The following is a 14278-nucleotide window of genomic DNA, read 5'->3' as shown; positions in this document are numbered from 1 at the left end:
CACTCAGTTAAGCAGCCCATGCCTCCGTTCTGCCTGTGGAGTAGCCATTCTTTTGTGTTTTTACTTCTCTGATAAACTTGGTTTCACTTTACTCTATGAACTGCCCCGAATTCTTTCTTCTGTGTGGTCCAAGAACCCTCTCTTGGGGTCTCGATCAAGACCCCTTTCCGGGAACACCACCACCCCTCTATAGCATTTCTCATCATACCCTTTCCCATCCAGATTGTAACTACCTATGTATTTGTCTTTATGATTTCTATCAGGTTTCCTTTCCTAGCTCCATACTTACTACCTCTGAAGTTGGACAAGTCAATTAACTTCTCTGTGCCTCAGTTTTCTCATCTGTAAAATGGGGGAGAGTAATAGCACTGACCCATATAGGTAGTTTCTTCATGGCTGCCATGGAGGAGTGGTGTAATACATTATATTTAATATTTTAATCTATTTAATCGTCACAATAACCCAGTGACAAAGGTAGTATTATCCATATAAGGGCGGGAAGGCCCTCAGATCTTAAGTCTCTAGATGAAAGTCTAACAGCCATTAAGAGGCAGAGCTGGGATTAGAACCCAGAGCTTTTGGAATTTCAAAGTCTGTGTATCTAACCAGCACAGAAAACTGCCCCTTCAGCATAGGTTTTCTCCCTGTGGTGAGTTGCCTTCCTACCACTCGGCCCCTGGGCAAGAGCTGGTGTCCTGTCAGGAGTAGAAAAAAAAAAAAGATAAAGTTCTCTTCATTTCCTTCAAAGAAACCTTTCTTGCCTCAAAGAGAGTGAGAAAGGAATTGGCTTAGGTTCATTTGAAATTCCAGGTTCATTATCCACGTACTTAAAGCCTGTCTAGATGACAAATGAAACGTGAAAAATGTAGTCAATCATCCACATGTTTGGTCTCTGCCATGTCAGAGCTGGTATATTTTAGAAACATCTGGATGGCTAGAAAAGAGGCTAAGCCAAGCTTCTATTAATGAGAACTTGTGGAAATGAAGGGGGACCCTCCCATCTCATTTTACGGATGAGGGAACTAACACCCCCCCAGGAGAGAAAGTATCTTGCATAAGTTTGCACAGATTTTTGGTGGCAAAACTAAAGCATAAACTTTCACCAGTGCAGTTTCAAGTCCACCACACTGCTCCTCTTTGCTGAAATTGCTCAGTACGGTGCCAGACACGGTCCCACACTCAGAGGCACGTAGTAAGTGGTTTGGCAGCAAGCTTCTATTGACAGTGCCTCAATTGTGATAAGCAGGGTTGGACTGATGAAAACCCCTATTTGCAAATGAGGAAACTGAGGCTCAGAGAGGTTAAGTAACTGGCTCAGAGTCACATAGCTGCTGGTGGGGTTTAGAGTGATTGGAGCCAGCTTTCCTTTTGGTCAATCAGTGTTCTCTTAAGCACCACCAAAATAATCACAGATTATTTACTGAGTAAATGCTATGTGCTAGGCATTTTATGACTGTAAGGGAGTTAGTTGGAGTTATATTCTGAGCTCCCCATTTAGCATCAGGAAGTTAAAGTTGCTCCAGGGTTAGATCGAGGTCAGCCACCTTGACTGCATTTCAGTGCGTTGTAATGGAGACACCACCCACTCGGTAGCTTAAACCTGACATTTCTCCCTCCTCCTGATTCCACGTTTCCCAAAATTCAAACTTTCACTTACAATCATCATAATCTGTTGTGGTACTCATGCACTGCCTCTTTTACTATTAATATTTTTCTTTATAGTAACATTAAACAAAAAAAAAACCCTTAAGTATCTACTTTAGTTCTCTCCTAAGCAATAATATCCAGGACATTATGCTTTTGAAAGTGCTTGTTAGAGTTTTCCTAATGCACTATTGAAATTAACACATCATAAACAATGAAGAGTAAAAGTGGCTGTCCATTTAAAATTACCCTGCGTGTCACCATGGCGTGTGCAGCAACCTCTAAGGCCCAGGTATTGTGGCTTGTTTAGTGGGTTGTGCAACCATCTCTAGGGCCCAGGTGTTGTGTGATATCTATGTCATGCCTGCTGATAAGGCGGGAGGACTCAAGCACCAAGATATCTCTCTGAGTGGGGATTCGTAGGTGGAAGTTGAAGACTGAAGCATTTTCCAGAAGCATCTTTGGACTACGGCACTGCCTAACTTCCATAATGTGGGGGATTATGTGTCAATCAAATCTCTGAGATTTTTCCCAGTGACTGTCTCTGTCTTGATTTATGTTACCCCAGGACCCTGGAGGCCATGGTATGGGAGGGTGGTTCCTAGTTACCAGGGCTCTATGCGTCAGCTCTAAACCTCACAGTCTCTTGAGAGATTGACATTATGCCCCAGTTTTGCAGATCAGAGCTCAGAGAGTCAAAGTGGCATAGCCAGTAAGTTGAGGAGCCTGGCTTCAAGCCCAGGCTAGCCTAACTCTTAAAGATCATGCTTACCTGCCATTCTTATTTTTTATTTTTGAGACACAGTCTTGCTGTCACCCAGGCTGGAGTGCGGTGGTGTGATCTCAGCTCACTGCAACCTCTGCCTCCTGGGCTTAAGCAATTCTCCTGCCTCAGCCTCCCAAGTAGCTGGGAATACAAGCATGATTCACCACCCTGGGCTAATTTTTTTTTGTATTTTTAATAGAGACAGGGTTTCATCATGTTGGCCCAGCTGGTCTCAAACTCCTGACATCAAGTGATCCACCCGCCTTGGCCTCCCAAAGTGCTGGGATTACAGGGTGAGCCACCGCGCCTGGCCTAAGATCATGCTTACCTGCCATTCTAACCTCTGTCCTAATGCCACCTCCCACCTGGGATCACCAGATTGAGAGAGTCCTTGGGTGCGATCATCACAGGGCCTCAGCACAAGCCCCTTTTAATAATGGATGTGGGCTGTAGTGGATGGACTCTTCCCAGAACCAGGGCGGGGAACTCCTGGCCAAGCTCTGCAGGAAGAATTCCAAGATGGTTTGTTTCTTAAAGCCTGGAGAAAAACCTATTCCTAAAGAAATGAACAACTCTGGGGATAGGAAACAGAGCTGCCTGAAGAACTGGATGGATGCTGTGGTTTGTTTTAGAAAATCAAAGCAGCAGCTTGGGAGGGCTTCTGAGATCCCACCAATGGGAAAACTGCAGGCTCAGAAAAGAGAAGTGTCTTGACTAAGATTTGATGGCCTTTAAGCAGTAGACATGGAATTCTAACCCAGCTCTGACTATAAGGGTAGCTGTTTTTTTTCTGACACAAAGCAGACTGAGTCATTCATTCACTCATTCATTCCACAACTATTTATTGAGCCACTGCTCTATCCAGGCCTTAGGAATAGGTTGGGAACTATGAGATTTGGGCTCTGGAGAAAAATCCCTGGAATTTTCTGGCTTTGAGCCCTTCCTCCCCTCTCTCCTATTGGACATGGGTACCTCTTGGGATGGGGACAGTGTCTTGCATTTTTTTGTTAATTATCTCAAGTATCTACTGTGCTGATGGAGACACAATGTCATGATCTGATCTTGTTACCCCATAGAAGGAATCAAGTTCCCAGTGATGGTGGTTTAATGAAGAAACACAAGGCTGTCTCAAGAAATGGAATCAGGTAGACAGAACCAACCCATCCAAATGCTGAGGCATTAGGGTCCAGGCCCAGGGTGATTAAAAAGCTACTATTTTATTTTATTTTTTAAATTAGAGACAGTGTCTCACTTTGTCACCCAGGCTGGAGTGCTGTGCTATGATCATGGCTCACTGCAGCCTCAACCTCCTGGGCTCAAAGGATCCTCCCACCTCAGCCTCTTAAGTACCTGGGACTACAGGGGTGTGCCACTATACCTGGCTAAGTTTTCTGAAATTATTTTGTAGAGATGGGGTCTCACTATGTTGTCCAGGCTGGCCTCAAACTCCTAGGCTCAAGTGATCCTCCTGCCTCAGCCTCCCAAAGTGTTGAGATTACAGGCATGAGCCATTATGCCTGCCTCATATTCTAAACCAAATTGTTGAAGAGTAAGTGTTTTTGATGAATGCCCCCCTACTTCCAGGCTTAAATTATTAATGAGCTTCTACATTTCAGCGTTCAAGGCCTAGGTGGTTGGTGAGATGTCAGAGCTGTTCCTGAGATGAGCAGGGAGGAGTGGACTGCTCGGTCCATGTGACCCCTTCACATGGATTTCAGGCCCTCACGTACAGTTTTAAAGAGCTGTGTTGAAAATAACCTTCTCTCATCTATCCATACCTCTGATGTGTGTTTGGGATTGTTGCCTTGCAAATGAGGTACAAGGTGTCACCTTTGCGAGGTACTTCCTTTCTCAACTTGACATGATATTCTGGATCTATTCCCAAGCCTAAGTGAGCACGGCAATTCATTATCATGACAACTTAAGCCATAGTGCCGGACGTGGAATGCACCATGTGTTACGCTGTCTGCCTGACATTTGGCAACTTTGCCAAGAACTTAACAATAGTGCATGATTATATTTGATACGCTTTCCTTAATTCACTATGGATTCTGTGGGTTGGAGAGAAATTGAACTTTAGAAATGGATTGTGTTGTTTGGAATTGTCTGAGTGCGAGGTTGGGCTTATGGGACTGAATCAGGCATCGGACAGGTTCAGGCACGTTGGAACACATTAAGTGACCACCTTTCCTGAAGCGGCCTCAAAGCTGGTCTGGCCTGGTGTCTTCTTGTGTTTGATAGGGAGGTATACGTCCTTATCCCCAAGCTGAATTTACTCATTTGTATTTCCTGCCTAGGTCTTGAAGACATTTACATTTGAAATCCCTGCTTTCAGGTGGTGGATTAAAAGGCAAAATTCTGAATAATTGAGGCACTTACTGATGCCCTTGGCAAGCCTCTGAACCCCCATTTCACCACATTCATTCATTCAACAACCATTTACTGGCACCTGCTCCAGGCCAGGCCCTGTGCTGGGTACTGGGAGGCAGCAGGCAATAGTAATTAACAAACACAACATACGGGATGCTGCTTCAACACATTAACCTCCTAACAACCCCACGAACTAATTACATCCTCCTAACATCCTCCTAACAACCCCATGAGCTAAGTACTATTATTTTCTCCATTTGTAGATGGAGACTGTGGGGCTCAGAGAGGCAAAGTAACTTGCCTGTGGTTGCACAGCCAGTGAGCAAGTCCATATTCTTAACCACTATGCATCACTGTTTCTCTGGCAAGATGATCGCCAGGGAGCTTACATTAGCTTTCAAGGATTCACTGGGCTTTAAAGTTCTGCAGCCCTCTGAATCTCTGGCGCTCTGCAGATGTAAGAAATGTAATGCAATACAAGTGTTTTTTCTAACCCAATAAAACTAGAGAGCTTCTCCCATCCCCCAGGAATGCTGTTTGTCAGCTCTGCACTTGCAGCGTCCACCCTTTTCTGGATTGAAAGGAGAGACTTCCTTGGAGATGAGCTTGGTGCTTTGTGCATTGTAAATCTTTTTGAAACCTACATTGCGAGTGTCTTTCTCTCCAAATATGGCTACTTCTCAGGCCTGGATTTGGCGTTCATTCCTCCAGCACAGGCAAGGAAGGCCTCCTGTAAGGTCATGCTTGTGTTATTTTCTTCTCTCGTACCAACCTGCACGCCTGCTTTTACCTCCTGTATCCCTAGTTCTGCAGCCTTGAGTTCTACCAGCTGAGACCTCACTGTGTGGTTGGATATTGAGACTCTTACCTTTCCACAGTTCTTCCTCTGTCACCAAAGAGAATAGGCATTGTCTCTCCCCACCCACTCCTCTTTCTTCATCCTCTCTAGATGTTAGTTTAGAAAAACAAGAGGAAATGGGGGAAAAAGAACTACAAAACGATCAGGTTAACACCAGCATAGAAAGAGAAATAATTAGCACCAATTAAATTTGGGCTATTACAAATAAAGTGGTGACTAAGTGGAGGTTGGCCTGAACCGAAGCGCAGAGATGCAACCGGGCCACGTTAATTACGAGCAGGGATTGTCATGGAAACCCAAGGTGGGCACATTTATGAACTTGTGTTAATTACATGGAACTAGCTGCACTGCAAAATGGTGCTAAAGGGCAAAAGGGCATGTATTGGAAAGTTGAGGCTACTGGTACAACCTTTAGAAGCTGCTGATGACAAACCTAATTTTAGATGGCTTCCCCCATGGCTGCAAATTCTCAGCTCAGAAGTGGGAAGGCGTAATTCATGAATGTGAGGCCAAGAGTACCCCGCTGTGTTCCCCTGACCACTCCAGTCCCTCTCCAGCAAGCTCCTTGGACTTTCACATGATCCAGCAACAAAAGGGTTAATGGCGGGTCCGGTGTCCTAGCCATACTGGTTGCTAAACATTTTAACATCATTTACAATCATTCTCAGCTAATATTTATTAGACAAGAAAAATGAGGTTTGGGCCAGTAGCTCAAGGTTGTACAGCTATAAAATGGCAGCTCTGGGGCTTGAACCCAGGAATTCTTGCATCAGAGGGTTCTTCTTCTTTTCCTCCCCCTCCTCCTCCCCCTCCTCAAGCTCCTCTCCTTCCTCCCTCCCCCTCCCCTCCTCCCCCTCCCTCTCCTCTCCTCTCCCTTCCTCTCCTCCCCCTTCCTCCATCTTCCACCTCCCCCTCCTCCTCCTCCTCCCCTTCCCCTCCTCCTCCTCCTCCTTCTTTTCTCTCCTTCTTCCTTCTTTCCTCCTCCTCCTCCCCCCTCCCTCCTCCTCCCCCTCCTCCTTCTTCTTGTTCTTCTTTTTTACTTCAGAAAAAACAGATTTATTGACATATAATTCATACACAATACAACTCACCCATTTAAAGTGTACAGTTCAACAGTTTTTTTTTTTTTTTTTTTTTTTTTTTTTTGAGACGGAGTCTCGCTTTGTCGCCCAGGCTGGAGTGCAGTGGCCGGATCTCAGCTCACTGCAAGCTCCGCCTCCCGGGTTTACGCCATTCTCCTGCCTCAGCCTCCCGAGTAGCTGGGACTACAGGCGCCCACCACCTCGCCAACAGTTTTTAATAGACTCACAGATATGTGCAACCATCACCATGATCAATTTTAGAAACTTTTCATCAAATAAAAAAAAAAAACCCTTTCTATATTACCTCATTATCCCCCCAGGCTTCTGAGCCCCTGGAAACCCCAAATCTACTTTCTGTCGCTATAGATTTCCCTGGTTTGTACTTTCATAAAAATGGATCATGTCATATGATGTGACCATATGACATTTGTGACCGGCTTCTTTTATTTTGAAGAATGTTTTCAAGGTTCTTCCCTGTTGCAGCTTGTATTAGTATATCATTCCTTCTCATGGCTGAATAATATTCCACTGTATGGACATGCTATATCTTGTTTATCTGTTTGTCACTTCATGGACTTTTGGGCAGAGCTGTCATGTTGACCTCTACATTGTACTAAGCTTACCCAAGGTCACAGCTAAGGGCAAACCTGGGACTCAGACCTCCATAACTCAGGCACACAAACACTAAAATAGACATCTCATTCTATACTATCAAATAGATATGTGAAGATCCTATAATATTTCAAATGCAGAGTTTGGGGGACTTAGAGGATATAGGAGGTGGGATTATCATGTAGGGAAGGAAAGCTATGAGTGACTTTGAAGGAACAAGAAGAAGGAGACTCAAGGGCTCTTTCTGGAGAGGGTTAAACTTACTTCAGAGGATAGGACTATAGCCCTGCATGACCTTGTGCAAGTCCTCTTAATCTCTCTGTGCCTCAGTTTCTTCATCTGTAAAATGCAGGAAATAATCCTATCTAATTTTTAGGATTGTTTGAAGACTGAGTTAATCTGTGAAAAAGTGGTTAGAATTGTGTCTGGCACATAGTGAGTACAATATAAGTGTTTTCAGGCCAGGTGCAGTGGCTCATGCCTGTAGTCCCAGCACTTTGGGAGGCTGAGACGTGTGGATCACCTGAGGTTAGGAGTTTGAGACCAGCCTATCCAACATGGTGAAACCCCGTCTCTACTAAAAATACAAAAATTAGCCAGGCATGGTGGCGGATGCCTGTAATCCCAGCTACTTGGGAGGCTGAGGCAGGAGAATCGCTTGAACCTGGGAGGTGGAGGTTGCAGTGAGCCGAGACTGTGCCACTGCACTCCAGCCTGGGTGACAGAGCGAGACTCTGTAACAACAACAACAACAACAACAACAACAACAACAACAACAACAAGAAACCCTAAGATTTTTCTATTCCTTCTGTTCTTACCTAGGAGGTGTCCTCTGGCTCGTCTTGATCCCACGGGTACATGGGGTGGGTCCCTGAGGCTGTACTCATTCTAAGAGACCCTCACTGTCTCACTACCCTTGTCCTGGATCTCAGTTTTATCATCCATTAAATCAGGAGAATGGGCACATGACATCTAAGCATGTTAAGACTCTCTCTTGCTACTTGATTTTCTCATGGAGCCCCCGCCCCCACCCAGGGCACAGTTTTCTGTGTGTGTGTGAAAATGAGGGTTTCCCAGCCTCTCCAGTCAGAGAGTCAGTCATCCTTTGCCCTATCCCATCTCCACCTTGCTCTTCCTTCATGAGAAGTGTGGATTCAGGAGACAGCAAAGGTTAAAATCAAGGGCTTTGGTGGAAAGCAGAAGAGTCTCCTAAACATGAGTTTTGAAGACAGACAGAGCTGGGTTCGAATCCTGCTATGACCGCTAACACGGTCACCTGGGACATGTTATCTCATCTCCTTGACTCTGATTCCTCATTCATAAAATGGAGCTTAGTATACTTCTCACAGCTGTTCTGAGGATTAAATGGAATATTTTTTTAAAATGTCTAACGCAACATCTGTATTACTGTGTAGATCTTCAGTGACGTACTAATTAGAATTTTCTTGTATCTAAAATGGGGATAAATCATCTACCCTGTGGTTGTTTGGGGGTGAAATGAGGGAGTTCACGTGAAGCATCTTAGCGCAGTGTATGTGTGTATATCTATCTGTCTATTTATATAGTTAGCTATAGATATATCTCAATACATCTTTATTCTTATTATTACTGTGAGGCCAGGACTCCAGGTGGGAAGCCTGGATCTTTTCAACATTATAATCTTGGCCCCTTTGCCCTTTACTTATTAAGCAGATCATGTTCCCCGCAATTTGTGAGTTTACTGGAGAGAAACTGTCTTGATCTCCATAGGCTGTTAGGCGCCTGCCTGTGTGTCTCCTATCAAAGAGAGCTTCCGCTGGTATTCTAATCACATTCCTCTGTTAATACCACATATTTCTATGTAAAAGAAACAAATTGCATGCAGACAACACCAAATATGAAAGCTTGCAGCAACACTTTCATTGTTCAGGCAGCGTTCTTTGCGTACTGCTTCTGAGAATATAAAGTTAATTGGCAGTTCTATTTATCTTGGTTTGGTTAACTGATAGATCCCTTTGCCCTTTAGTTTGTAAACACCTCTTGGTATTTCTCTGATCTTGCTTTCTTTTAGCTCTTGCCTCTGACTGCAAAACAAAACACACACACACACACACACACACACACACACACACACGTCTACATTTGTATAATGTGACAATTTCAGGGTAGACTGCATACGATTTAATAAATTTGTCAGTCATCAGTGTCTTTATTTTTAATTTAAACAATGAACTAAATACAAATGAGGAAACACAGACAATATGCTAAAGGATTTCCTTTCCTTGGACATTTATTCATTCAGTAAATAGAACTTTTTTTAGTGTTCATTACTGCCAGGAACATGTTGATCCTTCTTGAATCTGTCCCTTTTGTTCCATCTCCTTTGCAATCAGTCTAACCAGGGTTGGTCTCAGGACAGGGAGGAAGCATGAGTTTTGAGGTCAGAGAGAGCTGGGTTCAAATCCTGCTATCACCACTAATGCTGTCACCTGGGACACGTTACCTCATCTCCTTGAATCTGATTCATCGTTCATAAAATGGAGCTTAGTATACTTCTCACAGGTGTTCTGAGGATTAAAGGGAATAATATTTTTAAGAAATGTCTATCACAACGTCTGCCTCACTGTGTAGATGTTTGGTGATATACTAATTTTCATCTGCCTTCCATGTCCACTGAGTTTTCTATACACCTCAGAGCCTGTCTCAGTCTTCGCATCATTCACTCCCAGTCATCCTTGTCATCCTTGGCTCTCATCTCAAATGCTTTTTCAGGGAGCTTTTCCTGAATCTCTGAACAAAACGAGGTCTTCCTGCTGTTTGCTCCTGTGACAGCCTGTGCTTGCCTTTCTGCAACACTCATTATGCTTGAGGTTGTCCAATGGGAGATCCCCCTGTCCAGGCTGCATCTTACACAAACATGGAGTCTGTGCTCTGTTACCAGTGTGGGCATCAATTATAAGATGCACCGGCAAATTACTTTGATCTTCTCAGATTTTTAAAAGGAGGAAAAACTGGAACGGACCCAGCTGTGCATCAACAGGCGAATGGAGAAACTCTCTTATATTCGTATGATTCATATTATTATTCAGTAATAAAAGAGAGCAGGCCACTGAGATGTCCAACAACATGATAGGTCTCAAAAACATGTTGGATGAAAGAAGCAAGACACAGAAGGGCATATACTATGTGATTCGATTTATAGGAAATTGGAAAACAGAAAAAGAATGAACTTACAGTGATAGAGTATAGATGAGGGGTTGCCTGGGTTTTAGGGTAGGAGGAGTGGATTGACTTCAAATGGGTGCGAGAGGTCTTTTGGGGACTATAAAAATGCTCTATATCTTGATTGGGATGGTAGTTACATGGGTGCATACAATTGTCAAATCTCATTGAACTGTAGACTTAAAATGTGTCCATTTGATTGTATGTAAATTACACCTCAAAAAGTTGATTAAAAATAAATGAGTATGTCAAAGTCAAAACAAAGAAAGAAGGAAGGAGAGAAGAAGGAAGGGAAGCAAATATCCTAGCTCGAAACTCCCCCAAATTAAAGCTTGTTTTCAATTTCTGAGTAGGTTGTGGCAGTTAGTGAAAGTCTATTGTTTTCATTGCAACAATGAGAAGATGAAAGATAAATTACAAGGGTCATATTTTCTAAGGCACTGGAGAGTCGTGGAAGCAAAACAAGAACTAAATTTCAGAGAGTGAAGAGTGCTGCTTAGAAATTATGAAAGACGGCCGGGCGCGGTGGCTCAAGCCTGTAATCCCAGCACTTTGGGAGGCCGAGACCGGCGGATCACGAGGTCAGGAGATCGAGACCATCCTGGCTAACCCAGTGAAACCCCGTCTCTACTAAAAAATACAAAAAAAACTAGCCGGGCGAGGCGGCGGGCGCCTGTAGTCCCAGCTACTCGGGAGGCTGAGGCAGGAGAATGGCGTGAACCCGGGAGGCGGAGCTTGCAGTGAGCTGAGATCCGGCCACTGCACTCCAGCCTGGGCGACAGACCGAGACTCCGTCTCAAAAAAAAAAAAAAAAAAAGAAATTATGAAAGACATAAAACAACAGAATGACATATTTAAAGTGCTAAAAAATGAAAACCCCAAACCCCGCAAATCCCAAGAACCTGCTCATCTACAGTTCTGTATCCAATAAAAGTATTTTTCAAAAATGGTAGCAAAATAAAGGTATTTTCGCACCTACAAAAGCTCAGGAAATTCCTCACCACCAGCAAGTCTGCACTACAGGAAACACTAAAAAAGTGGATCCCAGATGGAAACAGGTGCCCACAGAATAGAATGATGAGACCAGATGGAGCAAACGTAGGAATGTCTGGATAGAATACTGACTGTTTAAAGCAATATTAAGAGCTGTGTCTTGTGGCTTTCTAATAAATATAGAAAAACAGCTCCAACTATAACAAAGAGAATGGATAAATTTGACTTTGTTAAATTTAAGAATTTCTGCTTATAGAAGGCACCATTAAAGGAATAAAAAGGCACTTCGTGAATACACACACACACAGAGGACTCATACCTAGACTATATAAAGAACGCTTAAAATCAATAACAAAAGACAAAATTTTGCAAAGACAGAAGACTCAAACAGGCATTCACAAAAGAGGAATCCAAATTATCTGTAACAACATGAAAAGTTGCTCAACAACATTACTCAGCAGGAAAATTCAGGTTAAAAGCACAATGAGGTATCACTACACACTCACCAGAGAGGCTAAAATAAGGAAGACTAAATTTTGATGAGGATGTGGAGCAACTTGAGCTCTCATACATGGCTGACACCTTGGAATGCTGGAATCCTGCCAATTTCTGTTTTTTCTTTTTTCTTTTCTTTTTTTTTGAGACGGAGGCTGGCTCTATTGCCCAGGCTGGGGTGCAGTGGCACGATCTCGGCTCACTGCAACCTCCAGCTTCTGGGTTCAAGCGATTCTCCTGCCCCAGCCTCCCGAGTAGCTGGGATTACAGGCATGTGCCACCACACCCGCTAATTTTTGTATTTTTAGTAGAGATGGGATTTTGCCATGTTGGCCAAGCTGGTCTCAAACTCCTGGCCTCAAGTGATCTGCCCACCTCGGCCTCCCAAAGTGCTGGGACTATAGGCGTGAGCCACCTTGTGGGTCAGTTTCTGATTAAACTAAACATATTCCTATTCTATGACCCAGCTAAGAAAATCTAGTGTATACGTTCACCCAAAAGACATGTAAAAGAATGTCCAAGAAGATTTACTTGTAATAGTCCTAAATGGAAAACACTTCATATGTCTAGCAATGAGAGGGTAAAGAAATAATTATGGTACATTCATACAAGAAAATACTAGTTACCAATGAAAAATAATAAACTACTGATACATGCAACATAAACTACTGATACATGCAACACTGTGGATTAAATCACCCAGATGTAATGCTGAGCAAAAGAAGCCAGAGGTAAAACAGAATATACCCTATGATTTCATTACATGAAGTTCAAGAATGGACACAACTCAACTATTGTGAAGTTAGAATACTGGTTACCTCTGTGGTGGGTGTAGTATTTATTTATTTATTTGTTTATTTATTTATTGCAGGGAGAAGTGGGTGCAGCATTGATTAGGAAGAGATGAGAAAATCTTCTGGAATGTTTTATACATTTATTAAGGTGATGGTTAACAGGTATACAGAATATGAAAATTTAATTGAGCTGTAACTTAAGTTTTAAACATTTTATGGCATGTAATTTACATCTCAAATTTAAAAGGGCTGAGTCTCCCCTAAGCCCCTTCTCATGTGTCCTAGGATCAACCTCCAAGTGTTACATAAAAACAAATCATAAATACATACAAGTAGGTAGATAGATAGATTGATTGATTGATAGATAGAGAGATATAGACACAACTATAGATATAAGATAGATAGGATTAGAATTCTGGCCACAATACGTATGTGTTTGTCCAGGACAATCTTAATTTATATGTATTTTTCCAGGATAACTGATTATGCACCTAATTTTACTCTGAAAAGTGTCCAAGTTGGGCAATAAATTATATGGCCATACTCATTATACTGTACATATAATAATCACTGCCCTCGTCAAACTATGCACAATGACCATCTTTCCATGTTTATATGTATGGACTTATCTTGTTTATTTTAGTGGCTGCATAATATTCCACATATGCATGGACATGACTTATTATTTGATTCTCTTATTGGTGCACATTTTGGGCTGTTGCCAGTTTTTTGAAAATATGATTGATGTTGATGGAATAGACACTAACTGTTTTTGTCTTGTCAACAGTTGGGCTGCCTTCTTTTGATCAAAGCACCTGGAGTTTTGTCTCAAGACTTATCCCTTCTCCATCCTCAGTACGTGTTGCTCAAATGTGGGTAACCCTGGTCTCTGGGCTCCAGGTGACTAACTCAGGGGTGATTCTTTTGGGACCCTTGATATTTCTTTAGGGAAAGAGAAGCTTATTTTTTTTTCCCTGCTGTTCCTAAGCCAGAAGAATTTAAACCTGGAGCTGCTGGTGGCTATTCTGACACTCAATAGAGAGCTCTTGCCTGAGAATGAAACCATCACAAATGGAAATAGAGACAATGAATATAGGCAGATTCTTGATGACTTTGTCTAAACTCCTGGATCCAGCTATGCCTGAAACCTTAGAGTTTCTGTAATGTGAACCTCTGATTCCAATATTTTTTGCTTGTGTAAATTTGAGAGGGTTTTCTGTTGCTTGCAACTAAAAGATTTTTGATAAAATAGACCTGTGATAAGCTTCTATCTATATATTTTAAAATATATGTATAAGTACTCAATATTCTCAATACTTATTCTTGAGGACAGTACTTATTAGGAATATTTCCATGCAATCAACACCTAAAAGTGAAATGACTACATAAAGGGTCTTGGTGTATTTAAAACCATGTTCCAAGAATGCACAGATTTTCACTCTCACCTACACCAGTGCTTGTT

The 14278-nt window shown here is 42.6% G+C and overlaps 1 protein-coding gene and 1 long non-coding RNA gene across 2 annotated transcripts in view; one reads left to right on the top strand and one right to left on the bottom strand.

The window, feature by feature from the left end:
• CCDC60 (coiled-coil domain containing 60) overlaps positions 1-14278 on the bottom strand; it is a 207481-nt gene that overhangs the window by 170107 nt on the left and 23096 nt on the right. The window lies entirely within an intron of this gene.
• Positions 12892-14065, top strand: LOC141408119 (uncharacterized). The gene is made up of 2 exons (XR_012420741.1): positions 12892-12978; positions 13604-14065. It is a non-coding gene; the product is annotated as an uncharacterized lncRNA (long non-coding RNA).

Source organism: Macaca fascicularis, chromosome 11, assembly GCF_037993035.2.
Source record: "Macaca fascicularis isolate 582-1 chromosome 11, T2T-MFA8v1.1".
NCBI classification, from domain to species: Eukaryota; Metazoa; Chordata; class Mammalia; order Primates; family Cercopithecidae; genus Macaca; species Macaca fascicularis.
The sequence above is the reverse complement of the archived record's forward strand: the minus strand, read 5'-3'. Positions and strand labels throughout refer to the sequence as shown.